We start from the raw sequence: 18,652 nt of genomic DNA, 5'->3' as shown, positions 1-18,652 counted from the left end.
CCTTGTGGTTGACGTCTTTTCTCCCATGCCTTGGACACGCCACCTCTCCCGGCTCACTTCCTCGACCTTGCCGAAAGCTGCGAACGCCGTGCGGACGTCCTCGTCGGCGACGCCGTACAGCAGCCAGTGAAGCCGAAGCTTCACCTGCTGGTCCTGCGGGTCAACGATGACGCACCGTCGTCCCTTTACTTGTAGTTCCTTGAGGGCCAACAGTCGTTTTGTGGCGGTCGCATCCTTGAGGGTCACCGCCCAGACGTGGTTAATCTGGTACGCCCCTATGCATAGCACCTCAGGCAGCAAACCCGTCGGCAGCAGGGCGTCCCTGAAATCTTCGACCTTGTAAGGTCTCGCACGCACATCACCGTGCAAAAACACGGTAATAATCGCCAATCGTCCTTGGGGCAGTTGAGGCAGAATAAACGGATATTCGATATCTTCATCGTTGCGCCTGTTTCCGCGGCCAAAAGTGACCGCTGTCGCTGCCCCTGAAGAGGCCATGATTCGACGATCCGTCACGCTCGGTGGCCGGAAGCAGAATGCGCCACTCTGCTTTACTCTAAATGCGTGTAAATTCGCTCACTTTTGTAATAAACGATTTAAGCTTCTTAAAGCGCGGAAAGGAGGCGTCGTGCATGAGTCCGATTCACGGCATACAATATTGCACGCGGACATGAAATAACGCGCTGATTAGAAATTTCTGTAAAATGTGAGAAAAATAAAAATATATGTAGCAGAGTGTGGTTTCGATCCACGGACCTCTGGGTTATGGGCCCAGCACGCTTCCACTGCGCCACTCTGCTTTACTGTTAATGCGTGTAAATTCGCTCACATTTGTAATAAACGATTTAAGCTTCTTAAAGCGCGGAAAGGAGGCGTCGTGCATCAGAGCGATTCACGGCATACAATATTGCACGCGGACATGAAATAACGCGCTGATTAGAAATTTCTGTAAAATGTGAGAAAAATATATGTAGCAGAGCGTGGTTTCGATCCACGGACCTCTGGGTTATGGGCCCAGCACGCTTCCACTGCGCCACTCTGCTTTACTGTTAATGCGTGTAAATTCGCTCACATTTGTAATAAACGATTTAAGCTTCTTAAAGCGCGGAAAGGAGGCGTCGTGCATCAGAGCGATTCACGGCATACAATATTGCACGCGGACATGAAATAACGCGCTGATTAGAAATTTCTGTAAAATGTGAGAAAAATAAAAATATATGTAGCAGAGCGTGGTTTCGATCCACGGACCTCTGGGTTATGGGCCCAGCACGCTTCCACTGCGCCACTCTGCTTTAATGTTAATGCATGTAAATTTGCTCACATTTGTGATAAACGATTTAAGTTTCTTAAAGCGCGGAAAGGAGGCGTCGTGCATGAGTGCGATTCACGGCATACAATATTGCACGCGGACATGAAATAACGCGCGGATTAGAAATTTCTGTAAAATGTGAGAAAAATAAAAATATATGTAGCAGAGCGTGGTTTCGATCCACGGACCTCTGGGTTATGGGCCCAGCACGCTTCCACTGCGCCACTCTGCTTTTTTTGTTTCCTTTATTGCCAGTTACAAGAAATACAGTACTGAAATACATAAAAATAGTCAAATGCTAAAAGGTTTCTCCTGTCTTGGAGAAAGTAATTCTAAATAAATTTCATATTCAAAAGCAATTCTACACAAGGCAGCCAGTGTGGCACAGGTATTCGTGCTTTCTGTTCTTCTACATATCTGTGAATGCTTTCTTTGAAGTATTGGCGAGCTGCTCTGGCGTCAACATCTGCATTTCGGACGGCCATGCGACATCTCCAGACACTGTGCAATACAATGAGCATAATTAAATCATAAGGTACTCCATCTTCGTTATCGATAGCCAAGAATCGGATTCCTTGAGGGTGCAGCGGAAAATCTTTCTTAAGGGTCCTCTGTAGAATGTCCCACAGGAATACCGCGTCCCAACACTCTAAAAACACATGGTCAATAGTTTCGTCTCGCTTACAAATTTGGCAGTGTACTCCCCAGGGCACAAAAAGTCCCCTTTCTGCCATCCATGTCTTGACGGTCAGTGTCCCGGTGTGTAAACGAAAGAAAAATGTTTTGACGCCTGGTGGTACCATCATTTTCTTGACACGCTTAAGCACATCCTTTCCTCTTGAGGTACTGTACAAAGATCTATATAGCGGCACAGGTAACACCACATCACACAGGTCTCTGTATAACTTTTTCCGACCCACATCACTTAAGTAGTTTGTAGAAAACCGCACACACAAAAAACGGGTGGACATGACAACCTCTTTCAAATAACCCCGAATGCATCCGTGGATGCGATCCGTTGAGACAACAAGATCTGGTAGGGCATTACCCAACCGAACCTGGCACAATGTTCGAAGGAAGGTATCTTTTACGTCTCTGAAGAACATAAACCGATTAACTATTTGACGTAGATACAAATGGCCTAACGCCAACCCGCCACCAGGGACTCGCCTAAACAAATTGGTTCTGCTTGTTCGCTCCCATGAGGAGCCCCAAACGAACACTGCAAATATTCTGTGAAGTTTCTGGACATTCATTCTTGAACAATGTATCACTTGCATTACATACCACAACTTACTTATAAAAAATAAGTTGCATACTGTCGCTCTTGCAAAGACTGACAGATTCCAGCCATTCCAGTTATTGGTTTTCTCGCGTAAGTTGCCAATTTCGTTGCGCCAGTAAGGTTCGCTGTCCTGATAATTTTCTAAGGGCACTCCCAAATATTTAACAGGAGTGGTCACGAATCTTAAATTCGCGAAAGTGCCTGGCTTAGACGGCCAATAGCCGTGCCAAAACCCCAGAGACTTTCCCCAGTTCACGCAGCTTCCACTTGAAAGACAAAAACTTTCCACAGTTTTAATAACATGCAGAACACTGTCATAATCCGTACAAAAAGCGGCAATGTCGTCAGCATAGGCCAGCAACCTCACTTCTACCTGTTGCAGTTTGAACCCACGTATATGCTCGTTTGCAATAACATGTAGACAAAAGGATTCGATGTACAAACAAAACAGCAATGCTGATATTGGGCACCCCTGGCGCAGAGATTGTAGCACTGGTATGCGCTCACCAACCACTTTATTCACTATTAACTGCGTCGTGCACGAGCTGTACGCCATCGCGACGCCTTCTCTAATAACATGGCCTACATTTACATGGTCTAGTACACACAAGAGAGCGTCATGGGGAACCCTATCAAACGCCTTCTCGAAGTCTATCTGTAGCATGGCTACTCCAGTACCCGTAACATCACAACATTCTAGAATAGAACGTGCCACGTGAGTGTTCGTAGTGATGGAGCGCCCTTTAATGCCGCATGTCTGATGCTTCCCTACAATTTCCGAGATAATAGTTTGTAATCTCTTAGCTAACACTTTCATGAAGATTTTATAATCACTGTTTGTCAAGCTAATGGGTCGATAGGCAGTTACATTTCGTAATTTTACTGTATCATCAGATTTAGGTATAAGAATCGTATGCGCAGTAACAAAAGATGGAGGTAGCGACTTAAGCTCGTAAGCTTCGTTATAAATACGCGTTAGAATTGGAGAGACTGTTCCCTTAAATGTTTTATAAAACGCTGCACCAAGGCCGTCTGGACCCGGCGATTTCCCTAAGTTCATGTTTTCTATCGCAAAATCCACCTCTTCATTTGTGATGGGCTGCTCCAAAGCTTCTCTTGTCACATCGTCCAACCGTGACATCAAGGAAACAAACTCACGTTTGAAAAGGTCGATATCAACTACGCTGCGAGCAAACAACGCACGATAGTACTCCGAAAACGTTCTAACAATTTCGTCAGTATCCTTAGTGATCACACCTGCACGTTCAATTTCTACTATTTGCTGCCTTCGCGCATGCCACTTTTCCGCCCCCAACGCTCTTTTCGTCGGCGATTCTCCGCTTATCAGCCTTTCAGCTCTTGCGCGTATTAAGGCACCACGGTACCGTTCGGTATCGATAAGCTCCAGCTTGCGCTTCACCACTCGTATATCGTCCATAAATTCACCCGGTCTGAGCGATTCTTGATTAAGTAGCAGTTGAAGGTTCGTGCGTAGTGTTTTTTCTTGAAACCTTGCTTCTCTAGCTACTGCACTTGAACGTTCCAGTGCTTTTATTTTAACCTGATTCTTTAATAATTCCCATCTTTCTCCCCAAGGAATTTTGTTGTTTTCCTTGAGTTTTTTAAATAAATCAGTTACTTGCTTCACAAAAACATTGTCATTCATCAGCTTACAATTCAGTTTCCATAACTGCCAATTAAAATTATTCCTTGAGTCTTCTCGACTTGCTATAGTAAAATAAACTAAGCAGTGATCACTAAAGGAGACTGGCGTAACATGATACTGTTGACACAAAGGTATAATATCCAAAGACGCATATATTCTATCCAATCGGGCATGACTCGATCCTTGAAAATGAGTAAATTGGACGGTTCGCGTACCTTCCAAACATTGCCCTACATCTTCCATACCACCATCATTCACAATTTCTCTAAGAATAACAGTGCTTATGTCATTAAAATCTCGTCTGCTAGTTTTATCTGCTGCAGAAAGCACACAGTTGAAATCACCAGCAATAATGACAAGTTTCTGGCAGTCACAGTATTGATTAACACGCTCGAAAAAGGTTCGCCTCTCTTCCGCATTGTTAGGTGCATACACACAAATCATACGCCACTCCTTAGCGGCAAAAAGAAAATCGCAGATGATGAGCCTCCCTGAGTCACAACTTAAAGGGCAACTCCGGCGATTTTTTGACCATGTCGAGCTAATAAAATATTTAGCTTCCCGAGGCCCTCCTGTGACGTACCTGATAGGAGAATTGTTCCGCAAATTCGAAAATAATTTTAAACGAGCAAAAAAGTGCGAAAACGAAACCGAAACCTAAGCAAGCAGCCGAGCGAACCTCTGCATGTGACGTCACGAATGGATCCCCAGCGGGGAAGGCGCGCAACGCATGCCGGTCTCGCCCGCGGGGCGACGAAACCGGCGAAGAGCAGACGCTCAGCTTATTCGCGACCGCGCCGGACTTTCGGAGACCTTCGGGCTACATTGCAAGCTGCACCACCTATTCGGATCTGTCAAACAGTGACAGTTAAGATTCAGACGAATTCAATAGCCACGAATCGCCGTCCTCCACCACTAGAGCCTCCACTCATGCGCAACATATCGCGCTGCGACATGAAGACCAAGGGATAGCCCTAACCACTGATATACGCGCTGCTTGCTATTTAAGGTGTTTTACCCCTCTCGGGGAACCGCTTCGCATGCTGACTGTAAGATGTGGAGCACGACTTCCCGCATTTGTATCCCACAAGAACGCCGCTGACAGTCCAAAGCACCGACCGGTGCATTTGTTTACATCGGCAGGTACAGCGACCACTCGTACGTCGTTCGCTTGAGATAGCCGCTCATCGGCGTAATCAATTAATGTCAGAACATATCAAAACACGTTGATTTTGTGCGTGTAAGCACCGGTACATCACTCTGTGTCGCGCTGATACGTGCGACCACACACCTTCGGAAACAGCGAGCGGGAGACCGTAGTAGGGAAGCGTTGTGCAGCCGGCTTATCATTCTTCGTATTCTCTTCATGCGCACAATTAGTGTTCCGTAAAGTAGACATAGATTAGAACATTGAGCGTATGATCGTTCATTTAGAGAATGTATAGTTTTCTCGCGGAAACGCCGATGTCACGAAGTATGACATCGTTGGCAGCTGAACGAGACGGTTGTTTACGCATGCTGTATCGAAGGGGCCTCCGCTTGGTGCCCATTTGGGATACGAGGCAAACAGTGCACCTCGTAAGCTAAATATTGAGTCAGCATAACAATAGGTAATAATACACCCAGGAATTTGCGTAGTCACATTTCATTTAGGGAAGCGCCGGCAAATGCGACTGGCGGCATTCGAGAACGGCAACGTATACGGATGTTGATTGCGCGTCGTGTTGTCGCTCCTATCTTTTTGCGTGTGCACTGTACGAAATGAGGAATGGTTTATTTCAAATCCGTATGGTCAAAACTGAACTACAGAAGCAGCTTTCCTCATCCTAATAGCTTAATTAGCTTCATATCAGTGGGTCTGGTCCGCCAGCAGCAGACTCACGAACTCGGCCACTGTGATAGGCTTAACCTCGGCTGAACGCGATCGGCATCGGCTCAAACTGTGTTTGCGGATGGCGACGGCTGAAGTTCGTGCAGCCAACAACGCAACACCACTTGCCACCCCGCATCACTTGCCCGTCCACAGGGAATGCAACTTCTCGCGACAGCAACATCTCACACCAAGCACTAGCTCACGATCGTCGACTCCTGCACGCTCTCGTCGCTGTCGTCTGCATGATCCCGGCATGCTCTGCGTGGACCATTCCTGACGTCATGCACAATGTGGCCTATAACTGAGGAGGAGGTAAGGTAGGGTGCTCGAGGCATTAAATTAAATTCATTTGTAAAAAATCTGTGCAACTCTCAAGCCTGATTTTTTTAGGGCATGGCGGAGGTATTCAGAGGAACAGACCCAGCGAATTTCATCGACATCCGTTGACACCGAAAAATCGCCGGAGTTGCCCTTTAATGTCGCTTGTATTGATAAGCCCAAGCTATGGCGCAAAAGAAGGCAACAACCTGCTGACGTCCCTACAGCATGGCTAACCACAGCGTCATAAGACAACGTAAAACGTCGAACCATGTTCCCAGTCTCTACTTCACCATCAACTTTAGTTTCCTGTACCGCCACAATGTCGAGGTCAAACTCGGTCACCAATCGGTACAGCTGCCTCTGTTTTCGTTTAGACGCAAGCCCTCGGACGTTAATCGTCGCGATACGTAGCGATTTAGGAATAGAAGCCATAGTGACTATGAAGAAAGGCTGGGAATCGTGGTGGTTCTCTCAGCAAAAAGCCGCATGCCAGGGCGTCGTGCCATGGCTGATCTTACGCTACGTTGGCGCTGTAGGCGGCGTTGCCGCCACACTTTTACCGGTGGCCACGTTCAGTCGAGGTCTCAGTGAGGGCCGCCGAACGATAGCCGCCTTGGTTGGTGGTTGCCCTTCGCCGTCGGTGTTCGCCGTTGTCTCGTTGGTATCCTCGTGAGCCCGCTTTGCTGCCACACCAGAGCTTGGTGCTTCTGTGACGTCCATACACGTGGACTTGTCCGCCTCGGCGTCTTCGGTAGCGTCCTCGGTGTTCTTGTTAGGCTCAGCTTTCACATCCGTACCTTGGGAGAGGGGTAGGAACTCTTCTTCGGAAGACTTGCTGTTGTCTGCCCCGTCTACCGTGGTCGGCCCAGAAGACGCCTCGATGCTTGAGGTTTGACCTCCCGCCGTTTCTTCGGCATCAGCTTCGTCCATGAGGTGCTCTGACGTGTCATCACCCCTCAAGGATCCTGCAGCACTTGCGTAGCTTTTCGCACATTGGGAGTCCTCATGGCCATACCGTCGGCAAAGCGCACAACGTGGCACCTGGCAGTCTCTGCGTATATGCCCACTAGATTTGCAACGGAGGCAAAGTGGGGCCCTGCCTGGTACAACAATTAGCGCAGGTTCACCGGCCACCTTGATTTGGTGCGGTATGTCGTCGATCTTGAAACCCGGCCCCAACTTCAAGGTAACCGTACGGGTCGTAGAGCCCTTGTCGAGAACGCCATGCGCACGCCACTTTTCTCTTGACACGTCGACCACCTTCCCGTACGGCGATAGCGCGGCACGCACATCCTCGTCAGCAACACCGTGGAGCAGCCAGTGAATCTTGAAGCGAATACCTCGGTCATTAGGGTCAACTATCAGGCACTTGTGTTCTTTAACCTTCACGTCCTTCGCAGCAAGTAGTTTCTCCGTAGCCGCAGCGTCCTTGAGGGTGATAGCCCAGACGTGGTTCATCTGGTACGCCCCTAACGTGATAACGTCGGCCAGCACACCAAGATGAAGCAATGTGTCCCTGAAGTCTTCCACTCTGTAGGGTCTAGCAGTAACGTCAGCATGCATAAACACTGTGTTTAGCACAATTTTTCCTGTTGGCAGGTTCGGCAGAAGAACTTGGTAATCTTCAGAAGCAGCAAAAAACCTGTTCCCGCGACCCGCTGGGGCCGCTGATACCGCTCCGACGCAGCGCGACATTCCGTGACCGTATCGCTCGACAGCCGGAAATAGAATCCCGCGCCACTCTGCTTTACTGTTAACGAGTGTAAATTTGCTCACATTTGTAATAAACGATTCAAGCTTCTTAAAGTGCGGAAAGGAGGCGTCTTGCATGAGTGCGATTCACGGCATACAATATTGCACGCGGACATGAAATAACGCGCTGATTAGAAATTTCTGTAAAATGTGAGAAAAATAAAAATATATGTAGCAGAGCGTGGTTTCGATCCACGGACCTCTGGGTTATGGGCCCAGCACGCTTCCACTGCGCCACTCTGCTTTACTGTTAATGCGTGTAAATTCGCTCACATTTGTAATAAACGATTTAAGCTTCTTAAAGCGCGGAAAGGAGGCGTCTTGCATGAGTGCGATTCACGGCATACAGTATTGCACGCGGACATGAAATAACGCGCTGATTAGAAATTTCTGTAAAATGTGAGAAAAATAAAAATATATGTAGCAGAGCGCGGTTTCGATCCACGGACCTCTGGGTTATGGGCCCAGCACGCTTCCACTGCACCACTCTGCTTTACTGTTAATGCGTGTAAATTCGCTCACATTTGTAATAAACGATTCAAGCTTCTTAAAGTGCGGAAAGCAGGCGTCTTGCATGAGTGCGATTCACGGCATACAATATTGCACGCGGACATGAAATAACGCGCTGATGAGAAATTTCTGTAAAATGTGAGAAAAATAAAAATATATGTAGCAGAGCGTGGTTTCTATCCACGGACCTCTGGGTTATGGGCCCAGCACGCTTCCACTGCGCCACTCTGCTTTACTGTTAATGCGTGTAAATTCGCTCAAATTTGTAATAAACGATTTAAGCTTCTTAAAGCGCGGAAAGGAGGCGTCGTGCATCAGAGCGATTCACGGCATACAATATTGCACGCGGACATGAAATAACGCGCTGATTAGAAATTTCTGTAAAATGTGAGAAAAATAAAAATATATGTAGCAGAGCATGGTTTCGATCCACGGACGTCTGGGCTATGGGCCCTTCATGCTTCCACTGCGCCACTCTGCTTTACTGTTAATGCGTGTAAATTCGCTCACATTTCTAATAAACGATTTAAGCTTCTTAAAGCGCGGAAAGGAGGCGTCGTGCATCAGAGCGATTCACGGCATACAATATTGCACGCGGACATAAATTAACGCGCTGATTAGAAATTTCTGTAAAATGTGAGAAAAATAAAAATATATGTAGCAGAGCATGGTTTCGATCCACGGACGTCTGGGCTATGGGCCCTTCATGCTTCCACTGCGCCACTCTGCTTTACTGTTAATGCGTGTAAATTCGCTCACATTTGTAATAAACGATTTAAGCTTCTTAAAGCGCGGAAAGGAGGCGTCGTGCATCAGAGCGATTCACGGCATACAATATTGCACGCGGACATGAAATAACGCGCTGATTAGAAATTTCTGTAAAATGTGAGAAAAATAAAAATATATGTAGCAGAGCGTGGTTTCGATCCACGGACCTCTGGGTTATGGGCCCAGCACGCTTCCACTGCGCCACTCTGCTTTACTGTTAATGCGTGTAAATTCGCTCACATTTGTAATAAACGATTTAAGCTTCTTAAAGCGCGGAAAGGAGGCGTCGTGCATCAGAGCGATTCACGGCATACAATATTGCACGCGGACATGAAATAACGCGCTGATGAGAAATTTCTGTAAAATGTGAGAAAAATAAAAAATATATGTAGCAGAGCGTGGTTTCGATCCACGGACCTCTGGGTTATGGGCCCAGCACGCTTCCACTGCGCCACTCTGCTTTTTTTTTTCTTTATTGCCTGTTTACATGATACAGAAGGGAACAACACAGAAGGTTTCAAAACTTTTTGAAAGCGATCAACTCATCAAACAGTCCCACCCAATCAGGTGGCTGTGGCTGTGCACGGTAAATCTCTCTCATATACACTACAGGTTCAATAAAATTTTCCCTTACAGTGTGAGGGTTAACGTCAGCATGTCTTACTGCCATTCTAGTTTTCCATATACTATGGAGGCTCAGAACCATTATCATGTCGCAAGGAAAGTCTCCATCATTCTCAACTGGTAAAAATCAGATTCCATGTGGCGTAATCGGCAGTTCCTTTTTAATAGTTCGCTGAAGGATGTCCTAATGAAATATTGGATCCCAGCAATCGATAAATACATGTTCCATAGTTTCTGGTTTTTTGCATAATATGCAGTTGACTGTCCACGGTACGAAGATTCCTTTGTCTTGTAGCCACGTTTTTACCGGTAAAGTGTTTGTATGTAGCTTGAAAAAGAATGATTTTACATGGGGTTTTATCGGCATTCCTTTGACTCGTTTTAAGACGTCTTGTCCAGCACCTCCAGTGTATATGCTTCTGTACAAGGGAACAGGCAACATAACATCCAATAAATCTCTGTACAGGTTTTTTCTTTTCACTGTACTTAAATATTCAAACGAAAAACGCACCTTAAGTATGCGAAAAGCAGCAACAACTTCGTGCCAGTAACCTCTTATACCGCGTAACGCGGTCTTGTTTGTACAAACAATGAATTCAGGTAGTGCATTGTGCAGGCCAACTTGTATCACCGTGCGCAAAAATGGGTCACTCTGATCTCTTAAAAACATAAAACGTGACACAATTTGTCTGATACAGAGGTGCGTCAGACCAAGCCCACCTTTCTTCACGGACAAAAACAGATTAGTGCGACTAGTTCTTTCCCAACTCCCTCCCCAAATAAACACTGAAAAAACTCTGTGAATTTGTTGTAGGTTAGCCCGGGACATGAACAACACTTGCAACACATACCATAACTTGGCAACTAAAAAGAGATTACAAGTAGTCGCACGTGCAAACACTGACAGATTCCGACCCTGCCATCCCAGTATCTTATCTTTCACCCGCTCTGTTTCTTCTTTCCAATATTGTTCGGGATTGTCATAACATTGTAGAGGAGCACCTAAGTACGTTGTTGGCATTGCTGTCCATTGTACGCCAGCGAATAATTCAGGTTTTTCGCTCCACTCGCCATGCCAAAATCCTATGGTCTTCTCCCAATTAATCTTGCATCCGGCTTCCTTACAAAAGTTACCCGTCAGCCTAACCACCTCTTTGATGCTTTCCTGGTCCTGACAAAAGACAGCAATGTCATCAGCGTATGCGAGTACCTTGACTTCTGTCGCTTCAAGCAGAAAACCGCGAACTTTTTGGCTATTAATTAGGCTCAAGCATAATTCCAAATAGAGATCAAAAAGTAATGATGAGTTTGCACATCCTTGCCGAACACTGGAGAGAAGTTGGATTGGTTCACTTAACTTTTTGTTTATAATGATCCGCGTGCTGCACTCTGAGTAGGCCATTTTAACTCCATTTAATATCACTCTGCCGACATTAACGTATTCTAATAATGAAAAGAGTACTTCATGGGATACATTGTCAAACGCTTTCTCCAAGTCCAGTTGCAGCACTGCAACCCGACTGGAGAGGGCATCGCAGCACTCAAGCACACACCGAGCTACATGCGTATTCGTGGAAATTGTTCGGCCCTTGATGCCCCATGTTTGATGTGGTCCCACTAGCTGTGTTACGACACTTTGAAGTCTTTTCGCTAGCACTTTTGTAAAGATTTTGTAGTCGCAGTTTGTAAGGCTTATTGGCCTGTATGATTTTACTGACAACAGTTTAACCGGGTCTTCGCACTTAGGGATTAGCACAATATGAGATGTTCGGAAAGATGGTGGCGTTCGCTGTGTTGTATACATTTCCTCGAAAACACAATGTAGTAATCTGGCTAAGCTGATGTTTGAAAGCCTTGTAGAAGGCCGCTCCTAAGCCATCTCGCCCGGGAGCTTTTCCTGCACCTAGTCCATCGATGGCATCTTGAATCTCTCGTAATGAAATTGGTAATTCAAGGTTTGCTTTAATGTCTTCTTCTAAACGTGGCATGAGATTAAGGAAGTCTCGCTCAAATCCTTCTTCTAGTTTTTTCTTGCTTCCAAGCAGTTCGCGATAATGAGCTACGAATGCTTGCTCTATCATGGTAGGCTCGGAAGTTTCCTCGTTTTGATATATTATTGCTTCTATGTCTTTTTTCGTTGCGTATCTCTTTTCGTCACTTAACGCCCGTTTAGTGGGCGTTTCCCCATTCCACAATCGTTCCGCCCGCGCTCGTACCATAGCTCCTTTATATCGTTCTTGGTCGATAAGTTCGAGCTTACTTTTTATTTCTTTTATCTGCTTCATGCAAGATCCAGCATTTTCACACTCTGTACGCATGAAAAATTCTAGTTGGCTAATTAATTCTTTTTCTTCTTGTTTTTCCTTGCGACGCAATACAGTTGCCCTATCTATCGCTTTCATTTTAACGTTTGTTTTGAGAATTTCCCAGCTTTCAATGCAGTCATTGGTCTGCGCTGTCGTTGAGGAAATAATTATATCTTTTATATCACTCACAAAACATTCATCATCAAGCAGTTTCGCATTAAATTTCCAAAGATCTCAGTTAAAATTCGTTTCTTTTCGTTTTTCCCCTAAATTAAACATTACTAGACTATGGTCAGAAAATGAGACGTGTTTAATTTCGTAACTCTGACTCAGTGGCACAAGCTGTAAAGCAACGTACGCTCGGTCTAATCGCGCATGACTTTCACCTTGATAGTGTGTATAAACGGATGTTTTCCCCGTCGATAAAAGACTACCGACATCTTCCAAATCATAATCGTTTACAAGTACATTTAAAAACTGCGCGCTTGTATCTTTACGTTGCTGTTTTTTTGCGCGATCTTGTGGTCTGCACACACAATTAAAATCTCCCATCAAAATTACGTATCGCTCGCACTTCAGGTATTCTTCTAGCTGTTCAAAAAGCGCTCTACGTGCACATTCATCGTTTGGAGCATACACACACACTATGCGCCACTTAAAGGCGGCAAAACAAAAATAAAGTATAACAAATCGGCCAGCTCCACATATAGTCACTTGTTCCTCTACAATACCAGCGCTGTTACGAATGAAGAGAGCGCAGCCTCCCGAAGTTCCAACCGCATGGCACACGCACACATTATACTGCGCTCTAAATGGCTGCACCATGCGATCCGTCTGTTCCTGGCCTTCCACCTTTGTTTCTTGCACTGCCACTATATCTAAATTATTTTCTTGGAAAAGCCGGCTTACTTGGTATTGGCGTCTCCTGCTTGCCAAACCACGAACGTTTAAAGTGCCTAGACGAAGGGGCTTCGTAAGGTTAAGTGCACGGTTAAACCGAAAACAGGTGGTCCGCATGGAAATTACCTCGATATTTAGCGCTGGTATTCGGTTGAATCGTTGCTTCGCTGGGCAACGTCGCGTCCAGCAAGCAGTTCGCGGGTCTACAGCGCTGCGGTTGAGCTGCTAGGTGCCTTGAAAACATGGTGGGTGCTTGGAAATCATAACGGGGCGAGTCGCTGGGTTATGCGTTGTCCCTCGTTACGAGGGCATAGTTCCCTCCATTTTGCGGTCAGGAGGGACGGTGTGCTTCGGTTTGAAGCTAGGTCGTCTGCTCGTTTGAGGGCCGGCCTTCATGATTGTTTTGGTGGGCGGTTCGTCACCGCTGCTTTCACTTGGCTTGACCACTTCGTTGCCTGCTTCGTCGCGCGGTCTCTTGGCAGAAGCCCCAGATTCAACTTCCATGACTTGCGCGTCCGCTTGCGCTTCCACAGCCAACACTGCTTCCACTACCTTGCCTTCGTCCTTCTCCTGCGTTTCCCGGGTCAAAGAGACTTCGCTTGTCTGGGGTGTGGTGTTGTCAGGAAAAACACCCTTCCACGCGTCGGTAGGGACGGCCTCGTTTGCTTCCTTCGAGTCTGTCTGATCTCGCATGTCACTAGCGGCTTCCTCGGCGTCGGCCTCATCCATTATGAGCTCAGTATCCACGTCTTTCTTTGCTTTTCCGGTGATGCTTGCGTACGTGGTCACGCATTCCGCGTCGGTGTGACCGAAGCGCCTACACTGCGAACAGCGAGGCACTCGACAGTCACGTCGGATGTGACCGGTGGTGTTGCAACGGAGGCATAATGGTGCTCGGTTTGGCACAACAACCAGAGCGAGTTCATTTCCTACTCGCAACTGGTGAGGTAGGTCATCGATAGTGACGCCGGATTTAAGTTTCATGGAGACTTGGCGGGTTGTAGATGCTCTGTCCGTAATGCCGCGCACACGCCATTTTTCCTTCGTGACTTCTGTAACCTTTCCATACGGTGCCAAGGCCGTACGCACTTCGTCATCGCTGACGCCATAAAGAAGCCAGTGCAACTTCAGTCGTAATCCTTGGTCGTTTGGGTTAACCACAAGGCATCGGCGATTCTTGACTTGTATGTCTCCGTTAGACAACATTTTCTTTGTGGCTTCAGCGTTGTTGAATGTCACGGCCCAAACGTGGTTCATCCGGTACGCCCCCAAAGCGATAACGTCGGGGAGCGCACCAAGCTGTTCCATGGCGTCACGAAAGTCTTCTACGCGGTATGGCCGCATCCGCAAATCCGCATGAAGAAAGATGGTATTCATCACAACCTGACCTGAGGGAAGTTGAGGCAGAATAACTTGATAGTCCTGGTCGACTGAAGCAAAAGACCTGTTACCGCGGCTTGAATGGGCCGCTGAATCCGCTCCTTCGGAGCGCATGTTACCCACGACCGTACACAACGGTGACCGGAAGTGGAATGTGACTGCGCCACTCTGCTTTACTGTTAATGCGTGTAAATTTGCTCACATTTGTAATAAACGATTCAAGCTTCTTAAAGTGCGGAAAGGAGGCGTCGTGCATCAGAGCGATTCACGGCATACAATATTGCACGCGGACATGAAATAACGCGCTGATTAGAAATTTCTGTAAAATGTGAGAAAAATAAAAATATATGTAGCAGAGCGTGGTTTCGATCCACGGACCTCTGGGTTATGGGCCCAGCACGCTTCCACTGCGCCACTCTGCTTTACTGTTAATGCGTGTAAATTTGCTCACATTTGTAATAAACGATTCAAGCTTCTTAAAGTGCGGAAAGGAGGCGTCGTGCATCAGAGCGATTCACGGCATACAATATTGCACGCGGACATGAAATAACGCGCTGATTAGAAATTTCTGTAAAATGTGAGAAAAATAAAAATATATGTAGCAGAGCGTGGTTTCGATCCACGGACCTCTGGGTTATGGGCCCAGCACGCTTCCACTGCGCCACTCTGCTTTTTTTTTTCTTTATTGCCGGTTTTTCAACAACAAAACACGTAGCACACATCGCAAATGAGACGTCAAAACAAGGTTACAATAAAGGTTGTTATTGTTGTGCACATAATGCCGTCAGTCACGTGGTGACTGGCGATGTCAATTAAAATTCCTTTAGTGTAACCAAGGGTTCCACACTGGCAATCCAGGGGGAAACACCTTCTTTTGCTTTTTCTACTTCTATTAAACGAGCCATGCTCTCTCGAAAGTACAGCCTTGCCGGTCTTCTATCTGGTTCACAGTAGAAGCCAGCCATTCGTGAGCGCCATATACTGTGCAGGCCAGTCAACATAATCAGATCAAAAGGTACTTCTTCTTCGTTGTCTATTGCAAGGTACCTGATGCCGTGCGTATCTAGCGGGAATTCTTTTTTCATTGTCCGCTGCAACACATCCCAAAAAAAGACCCCCTCCCAACAGTGAAGAAAAACGTGATCGATGGTTTCCGGTTGTTTGCAAATAAAACAGTGAGAACCCCAGGGCATATAAAACCCACGCTCCTCCAGGAAAGTTCTCACTGGTAGCGTCCCGGTATGCAGTTTGAAAAAGAATGATTTCACACTTGGCGCTACTTGCATTCTTTTAACTCTTTTCAGGACATTCTGACCCTGGCCTGCACTGTATATGGCTCTGTACAAGGGAATTGGCAACACTATGTCACATATGTCTTTATACAATTTTCTCTTTGTAACAGAATACAAATAATTATTGGAAACCGAACGCACAGAAATCGCACACTTGACACTACTTCCCGAAAGTAACCCTGCACCGTACCCGACATGACATGGGTGCTAATAACATAGTCGGGTAACAGTCGCCCTAATCTTGCCTGGCACACCGTTTGCAGGAATGGGTCGCTTACCTCGCGAAAAAAGAAAAACCGGTTCACTAACTGTTTGAGAAAGAGATGTGCCAGTCCAAGCCCCCCACACTTTACTCTCCTGAACAAGTTTGTGCGACTGCACCTTTCCCAGGTAGATCCCCACACAAAGATCGCAAAAACCCTATGCAATTTTTGCACATTTGCCCTAGAACAGTACATAACTTGCATCACATACCATAATTTAGCCACAAAAAACATGTTACACACGGTAGCCCTCGCAAACATGGAGAGATAATTAGCCCTCCAAGCATTCGCCTTTTCACGTAAGAGGTCTGCTTGTTGCTGCCAGTAGTCATTATTATTTTTGTAGTACTGAAGTGGCACACCGAGGTACTTCACAGGCATCCTCTGCCACACGACGTTGGCAAAAATGTCCGGCGTCGACGGCCACACTCCGTGCCAAAATCCCAGGCACTTTCCCCAGTTTACCCGACTTCCTGTAACGTCGCTGAAAATTTTGACAGCTCTAATAGATTCTTCGATGCTTTCGTAATCAATACAACAGAATGCAACATCATCGGCATACGCAAGCAATTTCACCTCTGACGAATGTAAACGAAAACCGTTAATAGCATTATTTTCAAGTATTGACAGACATAACGTTTCAATGTAAATGCAGAACAAAAGTGGACTGATGGGGCAGCCCTGGCGAACGGAACGCTGGATTTTTATGGGGGCCCCCAATGCCTTGTTAATAAATAGTCTGGTAGAGCAATTCTGATACGCCAGAGCTACACCGTCCATGATGATGGACCCGACATTAATGTGTTCTAATATGGTAAACAAAATAACATGCGCTACACAATCAAATGCCTTCTCCAGGTCCAACTGGAGTATGGCCACACATGCTTCCAGGGAATCGCAACACTCTAGAACGGACCGCATCTTGTAAACATTCGTAGCTATAGTGCGACCCTTAATTCCACATGTTTGGTGCGGACCGACTATGTCTTTAATAACTGTCTGAAGTCTGGCAGCTAGAACTTTCATTAAAACCTTGTAGTCCACATTTGTGAGCGCTATTGGTCTATATGATGTTACTTGCTTCAGCTTGTCCTCATCCTCTGACTTCGGAATCAGCACCGTGTGGGATTCACTGAACGACGGTGGTAATACCTTTCCTTCGTACGCTTCGTTGAAAACTGCTACGAGCACTTGTGACAATTCCTTTTTAAATCGCTTGTACCACGCAGCGCAAAGCCCATCAGGGCCAGGCGATTTGCCGGGATTCAAGTTATCAATCGCGCGTTCCACTTCAAAAACAGTTATCGGTGCTTCTAATGCAGCTTTCGTTTCATCACTCAGTTGGGGCATGCGTGCTAAAAACTTCGTTTTAAAGCGTTCCAGGTCTACCTGCCTATGTGCAAATAGATTCTCATAGTGCTGAAAGAACACACGTGCTATGCTATCGGTACCTGTGACTTCGTGACCGCCCGCTTCGATCACGTCAATCTGATTGCGTCGTGCGTGCGCCTTTTCCAGTCCAAGCGCCTTTTTGTGGGTGTCTCCCCCAGAGCAAAGGACTCGGCTCTAGCACGAACAATCGCGCCGCGATAACGCTCCTCGTCATGCAGTTCAAGTTGCTGTTTGATATTCCGTATATCACTTTTGAATGCTCCCGGCTCTTGGCACTCCAGTTCTGTTAACTTTTCCAAGGTTGTTCTTAGTTCTTTTTCTTTCTTTTTTGCTTCATAATTTAGTGTGACGGTACGATCGATGGCTTTCATTTTAATCCGCTGTTTAAACTCTTCCCATCGCTCTGCAAATTTACCGTCTCCGTTCACAAGAGTTTCTGCGATGCACTCCAACACCTCTGCTACGAAACTTTCATCAGTGGTCAGTTTCGAATTCATTTTCCACAGTTCCCAAGAGAATCTGCAACCTTGTGTCTTTCTTCCTATGTCACATTTAACTAGACAATGATCGGTGAAGGAAATAGGACAGACATTGTAACTGTTGCACATCGGTATTGCTGCAAGCGACACGTAAATGCGATCTAAACGCGCATGGCTGTTTCCCTGAAAGTGCGTGAAACGCACATCTCGCGTCCCCATCATGCAGTCAGCCACGTCCTCCAATTCCCATTCAGTAATTATCTCGGCCAAAATGTCCTGACCTTTATCGCTCTTTAGGCCTCGATTTGACCTATCTCTGGCATTGAGAACACAATTAAAATCACCTAACAGTACCATATGCTTATCAGAAGACATGTGCTCATTTAACTTTGAGAAAAAAAGCGACCGATCTTCTGACACATTTGGCGCTTAAATACACACCACACGCCATTCAAGTCCACTCAATACAAAATCGCACGAAACTAACCGGCCGGATGAACATGAAAAAATACGTTGCACCGCGAGACCCGAT

The 18,652-nt window shown here is 46.4% G+C and overlaps 8 non-coding genes across 8 annotated transcripts; all 8 read right to left on the bottom strand.

Annotated features, from left to right (window-relative positions):
• Positions 1-971: 971 nt before the first annotated feature.
• Positions 972-1,043, bottom strand: Trnam-cau (transfer RNA methionine (anticodon CAU)). The gene has a single exon. It is a non-coding gene; the product is annotated as a tRNA-Met (tRNA).
• A 177-nt stretch (positions 1,044-1,220) lies between these two features.
• On the bottom strand, positions 1,221-1,292 carry Trnam-cau (transfer RNA methionine (anticodon CAU)). The gene has a single exon. It is a non-coding gene; the product is annotated as a tRNA-Met (tRNA).
• Positions 1,293-1,469: 177 nt separating this feature from the next.
• Positions 1,470-1,541, bottom strand: Trnam-cau (transfer RNA methionine (anticodon CAU)). Its single transcript has one exon. It is a non-coding gene; the product is annotated as a tRNA-Met (tRNA).
• A 6,837-nt stretch (positions 1,542-8,378) lies between these two features.
• Positions 8,379-8,450, bottom strand: Trnam-cau (transfer RNA methionine (anticodon CAU)). The gene has a single exon. It is a non-coding gene; the product is annotated as a tRNA-Met (tRNA).
• Positions 8,451-9,623: 1,173 nt separating this feature from the next.
• On the bottom strand, positions 9,624-9,695 carry Trnam-cau (transfer RNA methionine (anticodon CAU)). The gene has a single exon. It is a non-coding gene; the product is annotated as a tRNA-Met (tRNA).
• A 178-nt stretch (positions 9,696-9,873) lies between these two features.
• On the bottom strand, positions 9,874-9,945 carry Trnam-cau (transfer RNA methionine (anticodon CAU)). Its single transcript has one exon. It is a non-coding gene; the product is annotated as a tRNA-Met (tRNA).
• Positions 9,946-15,044: 5,099 nt separating this feature from the next.
• Positions 15,045-15,116, bottom strand: Trnam-cau (transfer RNA methionine (anticodon CAU)). Its single transcript has one exon. It is a non-coding gene; the product is annotated as a tRNA-Met (tRNA).
• Positions 15,117-15,293: 177 nt separating this feature from the next.
• Positions 15,294-15,365, bottom strand: Trnam-cau (transfer RNA methionine (anticodon CAU)). Its single transcript has one exon. It is a non-coding gene; the product is annotated as a tRNA-Met (tRNA).
• Positions 15,366-18,652: the final 3,287 nt, after the last annotated feature.

This window comes from Dermacentor silvarum, chromosome 1 (assembly GCF_013339745.2).
Source record: "Dermacentor silvarum isolate Dsil-2018 chromosome 1, BIME_Dsil_1.4, whole genome shotgun sequence".
NCBI lineage: Eukaryota > Metazoa > Arthropoda > Arachnida > Ixodida > Ixodidae > Dermacentor > Dermacentor silvarum.
The sequence above is the reverse complement of the archived record's forward strand: the minus strand, read 5'-3'. Positions and strand labels throughout refer to the sequence as shown.